Source organism: Amblyomma maculatum, chromosome 11, assembly GCF_055883805.1.
Source record: "Amblyomma maculatum isolate TAMU_Amacu chromosome 11, ASM5588380v1, whole genome shotgun sequence".
Classification (NCBI taxonomy): domain Eukaryota; kingdom Metazoa; phylum Arthropoda; class Arachnida; order Ixodida; family Ixodidae; genus Amblyomma; species Amblyomma maculatum.
In genome coordinates this window covers 161,296,012-161,312,035 of record NC_139354.1, presented here as the reverse complement: position 1 = coordinate 161,312,035, position 16,024 = coordinate 161,296,012, and the positions used below count along the sequence as shown (strand labels likewise).

Below are 16,024 nucleotides of genomic sequence, written 5' to 3'. Positions count from 1 at the left end.
AATTTGGTCCAAGTTGCAGGTATGTAAACTGAGTCAAACGGATCCCGAGGCTCAAAGCTGCACGTCTGCTGCTGCGGGCATGAGTTCTCGCTCGGCTCTTCTGCTGCCAGCTCCTTGGAAGCATTGTCAAACATCCTTGACGGTGCGTGCATGGCTGTCGTCTGCACCACTGGCATTACGGCACTGCGTTTTTTGTCGTTTAGCGGCCGGTTGGTCACAGAGGTTCCTCAACTTTCTTTTCGATGTCTTCTTAGGCAGAAGATGGTTCGGATAATGGTCGAATAGCATTGGCACGGTTTCGGGCTTAATTCGTGGTCTATCTCTAGCGAGCTCGTTGACGATTCCGTTTACTGTCACTTTGAACGTTCTCTCGATGTAGCTCTCCTCAAAATATTTTTCGCAGACAACACACGTTGAAGTCAACTTGCGGTCCTGTCTTTTAATCAGCCGCTTCCACTACGCAAGCTGCGCAGGGTCCGATGGACACCCACCGAACATAGAAACCTAGTCCTGATTCGAGCGGTAGCCACTCCGACAGAGCGACACGAAACATGTATTTTCCCTGCCCTGATGCTTTATTTTTAGCATCATTAGTCGTTGCAAATTTAATTATCTCATATGAATGCAAGAAACAGAACGACTAAAACAAAAGAACAGCGTAGACGCGTCCAAAGCGCTCGAACCCACTGATGGCTCGGCCAGCGCAGCTGCGGCAAATCAAGGGCGCGCCGGCGGCCGACGGCGTCGACGGCACCTTTACGCTGAGCAGCGCCCCTGGCGGCCAAAGTTGGAAGGCATCGCCGGCGCGGACACCTCCTCCCATTGAGAGAGCCCTCCGCACGGCACACTAGCCAGTATATTCTAGGCACTATAGCCATAGTCTCATTAGCATAATTCGGGCACCTCGCCACTCGGCGAAATTATGGCGGCCAAACGTCAGCATTTTCGGTAATGGCGGCACATCAGTTACGTCATGACGCGTCAATTTGACGTAATCTAAATATGCTTGCGTATCACGTGTTTCACGTGACATAGCTCCAGCCAATCAAATTTGAGCATCCGCTCCTTCCCAGTATGCCATTATTTTCATCACATTGGTTAATCGAGCGTAAGTGTTCTCCAAACCACCATCAGTAACTTTGTTTCCACTCCAAAATCATTCGTATTTGTCATCCAGGCAACAAGGATAGCTCCGGTTGAAATCAATTTTCACGGCTACGTCATTTTGACGTAACCGCTAAAAGTGCTTGCCTCAACTGATAATTTCGCGCCACAAGTTTGAAGCACGTGACTCTTTTCAGAGCCAATCAGAAAGACAATATGGCGCAGCCAGGGGAAGGCGAATATGGCGCATAAAGGCGCCGTCTGCTGCGACCCGGTTGCAGCAGCGGAATGCTTCCTGCAACCGGGTTGCAGGAGCCAAATGCTTGCTGCAACCCATGACGTATTATCCGGTTTAAGAAAAACGTCACATCCGGCTATTGTTTTGTGGGTTTTGTGTTGCTTTTAGTAGCAAAATGCTTGGTCGTCTTTTATGGTGGGAGGCGGGAGAGCTGTGTCGCCGTGTCAGCCGTGTGCTCTCGTGTTGTACGGTACGTAAGCAATTTTTTCTATTCTTAAGATACTTCAGTATGCATGTATTGAGTCATTGCCCACTGTCCGTCCACGTCCGTGCGCCCGAATGTTCTGTTGACCATTGAGCCTGCTTGGCCGGCAGTGGGCCCGAACGCCCCAAAGGTGTATTATCGAAGGTCTCAATCGAAAGCTCAACGCAGTTCGACACTAAGGAACATGCGGTTAAATACCGTTTATTAGGCCAACCGCGCGAAAATCTCACGTCATGTAAAGCACGCCTGACTATCAGTCTTGCGTGCGCTTGAAAAGGGCGGGAAACTTGGGTACTTTCCGCACCTGTCTGGGTGAATAGTTAATGATTGTAACGTCTCTGAGCTGATAGAGGGACTTTAGGAGGTACTAGGACATGACAAAACAACGCGTAGAAGCAGGAAAGGCGAGGATCACACAGGCCTTTGTGGGAAGCTTTTGTTTCGATGCACCACGACGTACTAACCATTTGTGCGACATACTATCATTTTGTGTGGCCCTCGTTGCTATGACGCGGTGTAATGATTTCATACCTCATTTTATGACTGCGCACGGTCAAATGTATGCAGGGCCGCTTTCTGATTACGGTGAGGTAAGCGATTTCGCCTTGTGTTTAAAGTGCATCAACATGTACTTGTTTTAAATTCAATTTGTTTTGTGTGTGTGAAGATCGCTTATAAGCTGACGTCTAATATTTGGTACGCAGGGACCTTCCTGGTATGTGTTTTGGAGTCTAGCATGTACTTGCTGATTGCTGAGGCTGAACAAATGGGACTATGAAAGGCGGAGACAGCATATGCTCAAACGCCACAAGGTGAGCCCTGTACTTAATTTCAAAACAATTGCTGTGCCACGGCAACTGGTCATTTGTTTTACATGGGGAACATGCTTGGGCACAGGTCCCCAGTTTGCATAGAGTGCATGAATGAATCAAACAAGCAAGCATTCCTGCAGTTGCAGTGTCCAGCTTGTAGTTTGCAGCCTTTCTTTCTCAGTTGCAATTAATGCATTGCAAACAGTGTGCAATGTAACAGTTGATTCAGACTAAGAAAACCAGACTAGCTCCAAAAACAAACAAATGTTTGCGCAAGATGGAAGATCAAACCACGCTATATTGTCTTCTCAATTCGCTGTGAAAAACTGGCAAAGCTGCCTTCTTTAACAAATGATATTCCTGCACAGGTCGGTTGTGTTGCTTTTTTTTTTTTGTGTGTGTGTGTGTGTGCGTGCGTGTGTGCGTGTGTGTGTGTGTGTGTGTGTGTGTGTGTGTGTGTGTGTGTGTGTGTGTGTGTGACAAAGTTCCTGCAAGAACTTTATAGCTTTGGAAACCACTGTGAAAGATAAAATGAGGTCTGCAAGATTGGCATCAATGGCTTGCAGGGCAAGCAGCACAGAATATACACCCTGCCTATTCTTTAACAGTATAGCTCGAGCATCGACTGTCCGAGCAGAAACAAAGTGGAAATCAGGAGAGGTAACAAGCAGGGAGATGTAATCATGCTGCTTCAGCGAGTGTTGTCTACTTGGCTGTTCTGCTCCGTTGGCAGCAACCCCTTGAATCTAGTTTCATATCGGAGTTCTGAGCGCGCTCTGCTATGTGCTTGTGGATTAAATCTGTGCAAGCTTGTAACGTTCCAAATTTTACACTTGTCCCTGGTTCTATTTGCAAATACTGTCTCGTATTTTTTTTTTCTTTTTTTTTTTTTTTTCCAAGCAATGAAAGTATCGATGGCAAGAGTTATGGGGAAAGTTGGATTTTTTATTGGAAATGTGTGTTCTTTGGAGATACTATTCGCATGATATGCAGATACTATTGCGGCTAAAAACAAACAATGACAGCTTCTCCGGGCACCGACATGCCTACCAGCCAATTGTGGCAGGGTTGCTTCACATTGATCAAAGCAGCGTAGCAAACGAGGTTCACTGCAGCATCAAGAATTGTGAGCACGCCCTCGCACTCCTGCATCTTCCGGCGCAGCAGTGCCGGGCAGTCGACGGTCACGTGGTACTGTTAAAACATTGGCCAGGTGTACACTGCCTAGGGTGGTGCCCATTTCGTAGCAGAGGCAATGCCTGCCTAAAGTATATCCTCTTCACTTGACGAGCAAAGAAGCATTCTAGTTTCCCTTGCTGAGAAGGGGGAATGCAGCCTCTCCACTCCATCCACTATCTTCTCGCCAACATCGAACACTTTCTTTCCGCTCATCAAAGATTATCCTTTTATGCCAGGGGCCTTGGCGCACGGCCCGCGGAGCTGCGTGATGCAGTCCGCCAGCTCAAACTTTTCAGCTGACATTTTTGAAAGCATTACCACCAGCCCTAATTTTCAACTAAAATAAACTCGGACTTTGTACCAGTTAGTATGCATTCATTTTTTAAAAGGCGTTGACGACTTAATCTGCGTGAACTTTTATTTGACATCACTATGCCTTCAAAGCAAGGAACCAGACATCCTTGCCTTCTCTTTTATTTCCAAGTTGTTTTTTGAGGATTATAAGTGTGGTAGTATTTATTAACAGGTGTACCATTTCAGTACCCTCTCCGAGCGATCCTGAAGCGGCTTTTCTTTTGCAATAATAGGAGGGCTTGGTCTGACAAAACGAAGTTTTGCTTATTTTTGTTCATTTTATTGTTATTTATTGTACTTTGTTTCCTGTTGTTTTGTTGATTTCTGGCTCCTGGGTCATGAGAGAAAAAGCTTTCTCAATGCAACCCACATAGCAATATGAGTTTGAGACTCCCTGCTCTATGCCCATAATGGCGGGGGGGTCAATGGATAATTCATAATGAGTTTGTCTGAAAGGTAATTGTTTAGCAAAAAGCTACTATGTGCCACTGGTCAGCCCGGACCCACAACCTCCGCATCATGGTGTTAGAAGTGTGTGAACGGGCCGCTCCGCACCGAACAGTAAGTGACAATACTGATGCTCCGATTTCCGTAGGCTGTCGAGAGACTGCGTTGACTGTTGGTGGCCGCGGGTTCGCTGGGTGCAGTTAAACTCTTCGGGCAAAGGCGTGGGGAATAGATGGGCTTCCCTATACACAGGTGCTTCTTGCTGTTTCTTCTGCCTTCGCTCGTACCGAGTGGTGTTGGTGACCACCGCTGCGTCCGTAGCTCAGCAACACATTGCGGTGCGGAGATGAGGACTTCTCTTCTCGACTGCACACATTTATTTACACTTGTTTACAAACTATTTACAATAACGTCGTCAGATGTGATATCAAAACATAGAGGGCTAACCGCAACTGGGTGCACGATCGGAGGTCAGAGGCTAGCAGAATCAGACCTTGGCCTTCTGCTACACTTAAGGCCGGAGTCCCTTGAGACCTCCGTCAGCCTAGCCTCCCTCCTCGAACAACCCGTCTGCCCTCGTCTGAGCCCAACCGTCCTCCGAGCCCGACTGTCCCAACGCTCCTTCCTTAGCGCTCAAAATTCGAGTCTAGTCCGTTAACCAATCAACGACTAGTCACTCTGTGGCCAATAACATGCAGTCCTTCAAAATGGGCTGGCCAATCGCTGTGCCACATATATACCCCTCTCTTATGCATGTTAAGTAATACAAACACAAAGCATGCACTACGCGGCGAGTGGTTGCGCACACAAACACATACATCTGTGATTTCTGCCTCTCCAAAATCCTCCCACGCAAGAGGTGCCAAGCAGTCGCAAAGACAAACGGCGTCGACGGTTACACTTCCGAAAACACACACATAGACACACACACGCAAACCTGAGGCCCAAACATTCCGATCCCTGCCCTTGTTTGGTTGCGCACGGGCGGCGGATTCAAAGGGACGTACAGGCGCCTTCCCATGAAGACATGTCAACAGCGCGTTCTCCCCAGGCCCGTGTTACGCCGCGTTTCGGGATTTATGGCCTCTGCGCCCTCTCCACTCGAACCGGGAGACACAGCAGTTAGCGCCGAACCCACAACCAATGCGCTTATGCTGTGCCTTCCACTTGCACTGCTCTGCCTCCGTCGCGGGACGGACAGAGCCGGCAGCGTCGCCCGCTGCCGTGTGTTCTGGGCTCACTTCCGAGAAGCGGTCGCCTGCGTGACCGTCATAAATCAGCCCGCGTCAAGCTGCCCCTTGACCTTGGCCGCTGCTTCGGAATCTCCTTCTGGGCGAAGCCCGCAAACTTAACTGGCGCCGCAAGATTGCCAGTCAGTTCTCAACTTGCATCGGTGCGCATTTTGTTTATCTCGCTGACGCCCCCGCTCCACGCCTTTCTTCGATCATGGTATATTCTAAGTTGTAATGTAATGTAATGTGGAAAAAAGTGCATTGTTCACCGCTGCAATACAGGCTACATATTCTGCAATGAAAAATGTCAGCTTTCTTCGGTGCGAAAAGATGTCGAACGACTTCAGCTATGGTGGCCGGCATGCCAAGGCATGCAAAGAAGCTGTACTGTCACTGTTTGTGAGGGGCACTTCGAGCCCAGGTTTGTGTCCAAAACATGGACGACAGAGTTAAATGGGCATATGCTGCAAAGCGTTGCTTGCAAAGGAAGCGGTCCCCACTATATTCTCTGCCTGCTTGCCTACCTTTCAGACATCGAAAAGTAGAAAGCGAACCACTGAAAGGCAACCCCAGGAACCGAAAAAATAGAAGATCGTCAAACCTTATGTAGAAGCGTCAGCTGAAGGTAGCACGCGCTTCACACGACACTGCGTGGGCATGGACAGGCCCAAAAGCTGGGTGCGGCTCAACCCACGGGCCGTCTGGGCCGACACATGAACATTTTTGCTGTACTCGGGGTGGGCTTAAACGTACGGGTCTGAGCCGGATTCGGGTTTGTACACAGAGGGCCGATGTCCTTTATAGTCACTTTGTCGGAGTAAAATACACATTCGCGGCGTCGCTGCAGTGAAATGGATGAAATGACCATGATACGCTCCGAGAAAGAAGTTTAGTCTTCTTAGCTTATTTATTTACTTATTACGGCACCGCGGTGGCTTAGTCATTAAAGCTCTCGAGTACTGAGCTGGGATACCCTAGTCTGATCCTAATTGGGAGACAGCATTTTGGTCGAAGCTGAAAGCATGGCAGGCATATACTTGACGATGGCAGTTTCATTGAAGAATCCCAGGTGGCCGAAGTGATCCGGACGCCTCTGCTACGGCGTCCTCACACTTTGAGCCGGTTTGGGACCATTGCTCCAGAGACATAGCCCTTTTGTTGTTTTTTTTGGCGTCATGTACACTTTTTTTTTTTTCTCCACATGAGAAAATTCAAAACCAAATGTGGGTATGGTTTTCATTTTAATCTGTTGATTGGAACGTCTCATAACTGAAATAGCCGCAAAGGCTCGATAGAGTTTAGAAATCTCCTTGACGATGAAATAAGATAAATCTTTAATGAGCAATTTTTAAATAGTCAATCAGTGTCGTAAACAATTAGGCGCGCGCCGGCCACATTGAACGATACAAACGAATATATGAAATTACTCCCCTCGGTGACTAAAGAGCAGCAGTCAGACACCGCTCTTGCATGTTTTAAAGCGTAAAATGCCATGTGCGGGTTATGCTGGTGTGGTGCAGCGGGGAGTTCGCCTAATAAATTAGAGTAGCGCCAGATGAGGCTGGTCTGCGATAAGGCGCTTTCTCATATGGTCAGTTTTATATACCACTGGAGGCTAGGAACTGGAAACCTCATACAAACCACTGGGAAGGGCCAACATTCGAACGCTTGGTGAGGTGCTATCTTTTTCAAGGTTGGTGTTCAACACTCATGACGCCTCAGCCACAGATACAGTCTTGCTGCCGCAGCGGCGCCATCTTTCTCGACAGAGGAAATTGAGGGCGGGGGGACACGCCTCAGTGAAGAGCATTGCAGCCAGAACACGTGCCGGCCCTGGCAGCAGTGCTGTTGTGAGCTATTATATAACAGCACCTCTCGCACACCACAGGGCGGGCATGCCGCCTGAGCTTCTTGTCTTTTGTCTACCGCCGTCGCCTCCAGTTCACAGATAATTAAATCGAGAAGAATATTGGCTTTCTCTTTCTTTGACGGAGGTGGTACCTACGCTTGACGAACGGCAGTTTTGGCATGGCGTGAAGGCTACATACGCACGCTATTGGCTACTTTGCGTTTCCTCGAAATTTTAATCAGTTATATTTTGCTGCACACGGTGTCTAAATATTAAAGCATCCTCGCAAGAAGTCCGATGACAATTTTTTTTTTTCATTCTAATTGAATGCGATCTCACGAATTGAAATCATGGCCAAACTGGTTGCTTTTAAAGGGGACATGGCTCTTAAAGCTATTTTTCCTACGTTTTTCAACAAATTTGATAAAACCTGGTATTCTGATTGGGCAGCTGGAAAAATGGTTACATGTTTGAAATCAGTGCAAGAAACTGAATCAGAATGCCAGGTTTTATCAAATTTGGTCAAAAATTGGAAAATAATCTTAAGGGCCATGTCCCCCCTTAAGCAGAAGCGAAATGCAATACAGCTGACATATTTCGTGGTGTGTTTGGAGACTGTAAACAGCCTAAACTAATACATTCTTTTTCAGCGAATTTCTAACAGTTTAGAGTTGTCGTGGGAAGACGAAAGAGTCACACTGGCCGTACTGCCCGAATCCGTGAGTCTCGCTGCCTGTCGGAGGTTGGGCACACTACAAGCAGTGGCGCGCCGGCGCGGCTCGTTCATACACAACCCTTCAGACACCACACTCCACATGGTCTACTTGGCACTTGCTGTATTTTATTTTAAACCAGCCAAAAAACAAGACAGGGAATAGAAGCTAACGAGATGAGGCTGGCTTCTCTGTGTCTAGTCTTTTGGCTGGCTTAAAATGAATGGTTACCAATTCGCCCAGTTGTTAACCTTGTTGCTGTATTTACAGGGCATTCCCACGTCTGCTGCTGCGGTTTAGTTGAGCACTGGTGAACGCTGTCTATGTTGGGATACATGCAACATAAATAGCTTGAAAAGATTTCACAGCCATCATTGTAGCTAGTTTGTAAAGCATGGGATGCATAATGTGCAGGTCTCGGACCTCAACGGTGGCATGTTTCTTGTTTTTGTTTTTCTAGTTTGCAATGAGTTATTTTTCATTTGACAGTAGATACACTACTAATTACCGTTCATCACCAATGCAGACTTTTTTTTTTTAGTTAATTATATGCTTCCTCAATTTCATTCTGTTGGTTTGCATACCTGTGTCGTAACAGAGCGTTTATATATTTTTCCTTTTCTGCTAAATAGAAGAGCATGAGCCTCTCATAGCCTGTGTTGCTTTGGGACGTTAAATCCCATAACATCTTATAGTAGCGCGAACAAAAACACACACAAGACAGGGTACAGGACGAGCGCTACCTAGTTGGTGCAGTACTTCAGACATCTTATAGTAGCGCGAACAAAAACACACACAAGACAGGGTACAGGACGAGCGCTAGGCCGACAACACATCTTACCGAAATCCCATAAGCCAGACCAGCATGAGCCTCGTTTCTGGCAGTCGTAGATCTATTTCATTGAACTTCTTTGTTAATAATAAGCTTGTCAAACATACGTCAGACAAAAACATACAGTATTATGGGTGTGACACCATGAAGGTGTCAATCATTAGAAATGTCACAAGTGTTGGGCAGGCATGCAGGGCCCATCATTAACGTGTTAAAATTAAGCTCGGGTGCCACTCAAGCGAAAACGTGAGAAGCCACTGACAGAAGGCCATGGAGTAGGGTATCTGAAGGGGGAAAGGGCTACCCTTGAGTGCAGTCTATCCTCACTGAAGGGATTGCTGACCAGTGCCTTGGAAATTTTATCAGAACAGGCATGGATAAAAAAAATTATATGCACACGATAGGGAGTGGAAATGTGCTGCCTATTGATGTGAACTCCGAACTAGTCCAGTGGTGCTTGAGCACATCATAGTGGTATAGTCCACATATCTCAGGCTAAAATAGTCATGTTTTTAGTCGAACTTATCGTTCGGGCATCAAGTATGGAAACAAGCATTGCATTTTCTGCTAGTTTGTTCCAAATTGTTTCTAAGGTTGTTTGTGTTATTTTAAATATCTGTACATGTTTTGGCTGTTAGTCTTATATTTTCAGCAATTCATTGATCTTTGAATAAAAAGGAATCAAATAGGTTATTTTGGTATGTCAGGTATAAAATATTCAGCTAATAAAATCATTTGACTTTAGAAACGTGCTCCAAAACAATTTGAATGCTTCAAAACTTCAGTTTTATAGCTTCAAAGTGCTCGAGCCTGCTTCTACCTCTCCAAGTTGGTTTGTGGTTCAGGTCATTATTAACAGTTCTGCATGACTGAATTGATGTCTTCAATTTGTAGTTTTGGGGAGGGTTGCATCCATTGGGAAGAGTGAAAAATGCTGGCTGAAGATAAGGAACGCAGCATTATGAAAATTCCGATTGCTATTGGGCAACCATCTCATGGATGATGGCACTTGAAAGCGTTTTGACTGGAGGTACTCGCACTGCTTGGGCTAGGCCAGTGCAGTACTTCATCTTACAGGAGCATATGCACCTAATCTTGGTCGCATTTTGCTTGTTAACGACATGCAAGACAGTACTCTGTACAGATCATCACCTGATTTTTATCTTCAACCGCTAAATAATCTATAATTGATTTTTGTCTTATCTGTTTCAGGGTGTCTATACTCCATTAACACACTGAATCTTAGTAGTGCTGCTACTGCACTTAGTCAAGTGTTGGTCTCAGTTTGCAATACTTTCAGCTGCTTTGAGAAGTAAGATGCTCATGGACAGCCTCCTTAACAACATGAGCTGTTGTATTTGTGATGAGGACTGTATATCAAAGACAGCCAGAGGTTTTATGATGCTGGCATTGTAGCAACTGTTGTGGTGCTGCAGTTCAGTGAGGGATTTGGCCATCTTGTGGTTGTTGCCTGTTTGCTGTGGCCACCCTCAAAGTAAATAGCTATGGTCCTGTCACATAGCTAGAGAACTTCTTGTTACTTGTATGGAAACTACTGTTTGGCACAAAATGACTTGTGCCTGCTTCATGTGCGAGCGACTACATTTGGGTGGAACAGTTCCTCATTCTTTTTCACAGCCCATAGGAAGGATTTCGCAAGTTTAGAAAATGAAAAGTCCACAGCTGAATTAGTCGCGATTCTGGAATCATGCTGTGTAGTCGACAAACGCCACAATTCGAGAGCAACGCATGTCGTCTAATGAACAGTGCAAGTGAAACTTCTTGGATGCAGCAGCAAATGAAAATGTGCACACATGGTTTTCAAGATGTCTCAACGTTTATTTATATGCTTCACAACCTACCAAACAAAGCCCGCACGCTTGCGTTACACCAAAGCACAATCACCGGTCTGTTCTGATGTCTGCGGCCAGTGTTGATAATTTCATATAAATTCTTTACCACCCACGGTGTCCATTTCTGCTGTGCATGTGCACTGCAGTGATACATTGTCGCACGCATGCAGAGAGCACTAGTACTGGCCTTACTTAGGGTAACCTTTTCGCTGTTTTGGCTTTTCTCATTCTTGAGCTATGCTACATGGTGCACACTTTTCTTTTTGGTCTGGTTCCTTTGACGAGTCATGAATTCAGCATTTGTGCTTTTCCTTTTTGAGGGTGTAGTGACCATATGCAAATCCACTATTAGAATATATGAGCTGCTGCATAGTCTGCAGTCCTGTTATCTTTTTATATAAATTTAGTACGTCTCTGAATTTCTGAGCTTGCATACTTTTGTTTCTTCTCCCCATGACAGCCGATCCTGCACGTGACTGATGCTAGTCGAGAGATCACAACAGCTGCCCACCTTTCAAAGCATGGCATTCCCTGGCCCAAGTTGACTGCTCCCTGTGCTACTGTCTCAACAGTGTACTCACAAGTCTGCACTTCGCTTACACACGTTGGCCATAGCTTCTGTGTCAAAATAAAGTATTCCTACCTATGTGCCTTTTCATTCATTAATAACGCACATGATTGGAGTAATAAACACTCCAGTGCCAAAACACCATGTTGACACACTCATTTATGTTTAGACTGCCTACCTTCTGCATTACTTCCCTTTTGTAGCCTACCTAGAAAGGTAAGTATTTACTGTATGAGTCGTAGAACCCCATGTATTTCTGTTATTCCTTTTGAGACAGGAAATAATCTGCAAAACCAGTGAAGTAAGAAAAGTTCACAGATATCTTTCGTAGACAATATTTAGAGGTAAGCCCAATGAAGATGCTTGGAACTGCAGACGGGGCCTGGTGATGGAAAGGCAAAGTGGGCGGTGTTTGTTGAATTGCAGAAGAGTGGTTTAATTCAATATTTTGCAGATGAGCAGCAACTTAATTGCAATGCCCTTGTCTGTGGGATGCACCCATACTGTCGCCTCATGTAATGCTCGAACATTTGGCAGTGCTAATCACTTTACTAAAATATTGTAATCTTGGCCCTTCAAAGTGAATTGTGTTCAATAGCGAGGTGACATGCTTGCAGCAATGAGATTCTAACCTTGGATACCCTCTCAATACGCTATTGCTGTGCCTCTATGCTATTGGAATGGTGAGGCAGCATAATAAAAGGGCATAAAAAAAAGCGTGTGCAGTAATTCTTTACATGTAACAATAGTTGAAGCCCTCGCCTAATTTAATGTGATTGCATTAAAAGGTCATATTTACCAAAAAAGGCAATTTGAGCGACAAGGATGACTGGCAGATGGTATGACCGGATGGATTGGTCTGGGTGATGTGGGGACCATGGTATGGTCCAGCTGCCTACCCAAGCGGCTCCTTTGACATGAGAAAAACTCATTGCCTTTCAGAATCCCAAGTCAGATGTGTGAGTTGGGAGTTCATTCACATGTGATAATTAGTAAACTTACAAATTGGTATGTGTGATAAAAGCGCAAACTAAGATTGGTGAGTCAACAAGTAGCCAACTAAATGTACAGGGATGAGAATACAGGAGTCGTAAATGCTGTGGCATGTTTTCCTTAACAGCGGTGCAGAAGTGCCCCCGAAATATTTGTTGCATTTGCTCAATTTAGGTGTATTTCAGTTTCTGGTATAACCTTTCCCACACCTTTAACCTTTAGGCACAGTAATTGTAAGTAAAATCAGCAGTTAAAAAAATAGCATTGTCAAGATGACAGCGTTCCAAAAGATTGAGAAATAGTATTAAGGTACGTATAGCAGCAAAAGTTGCAACACTGTACCATCAGCATGCACGTGTGATCCCAGCCATTTTTGGAACCATAAATGCAGTATTAACTTCAGTAGTTTATCAATTCAGTTTCGGACTATCCTCATGTTTGACAAGATTTTAATGATGAAACCTTCAGCTTAATGCCTCTAGTAGCCTGAGTATTCTGAAGCATAGCATTGTTGCCTTACTTAATTGCTTGGTACACTTTCCAATTTTGCAGTGAGAAATTTCTTAGCCTAAAAAAGTGAAAAATTTGGCAGTACTCTGTCAGGGACAAAGCAAGCTTTTGGAAAAGGAAAATAGAGTAGATGTCTCTGAATGGACACCCCATGTGCACTGTGAATGAAACTAATGAGCAAAAAAAAAAGCATATGCTTTCAAGCAAAGTATTGCAATGCTTAATATTACATAGAATTCCTCCTGGCACACATAGATTTCATATTTCAAGCTGCCAGTTTCCATCATGCAAGGACGACATTTGCTAGTTTCTATACAGCACCTTCGTGCTTTCGCACTGGCAAGCCACGTTTTGCGAGAGGGTACCTTTCTAAGTGGACTCAGCTAGGCTTAACCTGATTTCCATGAAATATATATGGAAGGGTGCTTAAACCAGATGCTATCAGGCTTTACGTATACCTGCAGATAAGAGCCCTGCCAGCTACTATTTTTAATAAAGAAAATTTGATATATCTAGTCGTCACTTAGTGTTTGTCATACATACTCCCTCAAGCACAATTAACAGTGTTCTGATCGAGCTGCATGCTTGATTGATACTAAAAATGAAAACGCAGCGCTGACACCAAACATGAACGAGCCACTGCTCAATTAAAACGCCTGGAGAGAGTGAAACGTAAGTCAACTTCATCCCTTTCACTTCTTCCTTGTCGACTGGTTGGTTAACCAACCAACCTTGTCAACTGCGACGTAAAATATCGGCAGCACTTGTGCAGCGGTCACCTCTACAGACCGAGCATGCTATGCATCTGGTCATCGACTGGAAGCTGTCGGCCGGCGCATCGTCGCCGTCGATTCTCCCAGCGACGCCACGCCCTCCGCGGCACGGATTCAACCCTCTTTCCAGTTTGGTTGCTAATGGACATCAATTTTCGCTGATTATTGTACTAAGCAGGTAAGCCCAGCTCTACTAATTGAGCACATAATTAAAATATTTTATCGAGTTCAGTTTATAGCGCAGCCCTATGGCAGTCGCGTAACCAGCGAAGCGAATAAAGAGCACATCAGAGGAAGAAAGTTCGGCGATGCACTCTGATGCACATCTTACGCATTGGATTTGTTATAGAGACGACCATGGAATAATTTAAACAAATTGTTCGATATACACGGTCATTTGGCTGCTGGATGTACCATTGCTTGTAAATCCGGCCGCGCAAAATATATAGTAAAAGAATTTACTTATTTTTCCATATTTTATGTTCACAACAAACATATGCATAACCACGCACTGAGATCAAGTGCCACATGAAAATTCGCGCTTCCACTTCAGTTCGAATAATAGCTCTCGAGGTCAAATGTTCGAATGAGTCGCGTTACATATGCTGTGTATGCGAGGTGGGTACGTGGGGGACGAATTAAACTGCACTGCAAAAGATAGTTTGGTTTGGTTTATGAGGTCCCGAAGCAACTCGACCAGGCTGTGAGATACGCCGTATATAGTGGAAGGCTCCGAGAATTTCGACCATCTGGCTGGGTTTTTACCGTACCGCGCAGTACACGCGGGCGCCTTTGTTAGTATTCGCTCCCATTGAAAAGCAGTCACCCCAGTCAGGATTGAATCCCACACCCTTGGACACAGAAGTCGAGTACGTCAACTGCACCAGCACAGCGGGGGAGGGAGAAGGCACTGTTGCGTTGTTGGGTGCTTGGTTTTGCCCGCGGCTGCTACGTTTTTGTGACATGGCCATGCAGTCCCGTTCCACCTAGCTTCCACTGGGACATCGCAATTCAATCTCGACTTCCTATAAAATCGCAACCATGCAATTCCTGGCACGAAGTCGCCTCCTGGTCGAATTAGCATGGCTTACCCTGCTCGAGTCGCCAGACAGTTCGTTTATACACGCTGGCCAACAAAGACGTACGGGATCTGTTGGCTCTTAAATGATCACAACGGTGCACTGCAATGCCGATCGACGCCACGTACACGCTTACGGGCGGCATGCAATTCGTTGCAGCCTCCGCTGCTGCGGGTGCGAGTCGTGAAAAAAGAAACTATGCCGGGACTGCGGGCATTGCAGAATTAACATGCAGTTTCACGGGTTGGTTTGGCTGGAGGCTTTTAATTGTGCCCGTGTATGCGGTGCGATAACAATTAATTAAGCAGGCGCTGGTATATAACTGATAATACTTTTTAACTAGTCATGCGCACTAGCGCCTCATTTACTAACAGCTATAGGTTTGCTGAGGTCGCAATTATAATATCTATATCAGTCTTTTAAATTTTGGAAACACCATTATCGTCCCCGCTTTTAGCACACGAATTTAGGCCGCGTATGGCAGAAAACGAAACCTCTCGGTCGAGGATAATTTAGTGCGCGCGGCATATATATGTACGGGTGTACGTTGTACGATCGCTTCGCTAGCCATTCCTCCCGGGCGCTCCCGAACATTATGAAAGAAGTGACACCCGCGGCGGTGCGTGGCGCGTATGCAGCATGCATGACTAGCGTGGCGATTTGCGCTCAACCGCTGTATAGTTTCGGTTTCGCCTGTGTACGGCCGGAACTACCCGAGCAGGTAGCGTAGATGGCAGCGTACTGCTCCGAAGTTGTCACTTGCTCCTTCTTAGCGCACAGGAGGGACGGCAAGCTTCGAGAGCAAGGTATACCCGCACATATGAAACGGGCTCATAAGAGAGCCAGGTCGAAAAAATAGAGAAGGTTATGGCCAGGTACGCGCTCGATCATCACAGTGGTTTCAATTTAGCCCGCGCATAAAAATTTCTTGCGTTAAATACGCCATTAGAATTATGTTTTGGGAAAGTTTACACTGATATAGATACTGACATGGGCGTCGACATGACCCCCTGCATGGTGCCAACAGATTCTTATTCACTGAAATTGCATTGTCAGAACACTTAGTGACATAATTTGTTCATTCTAGAAGGACAAACTCGTGGAAGTTTAAATTTTGAGTCTTGTGCTATTAAATTAAGGAAAAAAGTATGGGAGATGGAATAAACCCCACCCTTTACAACCCCCTTTACTGATACATTATCACCAGGTTTGATTTGGTTGTT

The 16,024-nt window shown here is 45.6% G+C and overlaps 1 long non-coding RNA gene across 1 annotated transcript; it reads left to right on the top strand.

The window, feature by feature from the left end:
• The first annotated feature begins 1,524 nt into the window (after positions 1-1,524).
• Positions 1,525-11,405, top strand: LOC146175307 (uncharacterized). The gene is made up of 3 exons (XR_014701930.1): positions 1,525-1,592; positions 2,312-2,419; positions 11,339-11,405. It is a non-coding gene; the product is annotated as an uncharacterized LOC146175307 (long non-coding RNA).
• Positions 11,406-16,024: the final 4,619 nt, after the last annotated feature.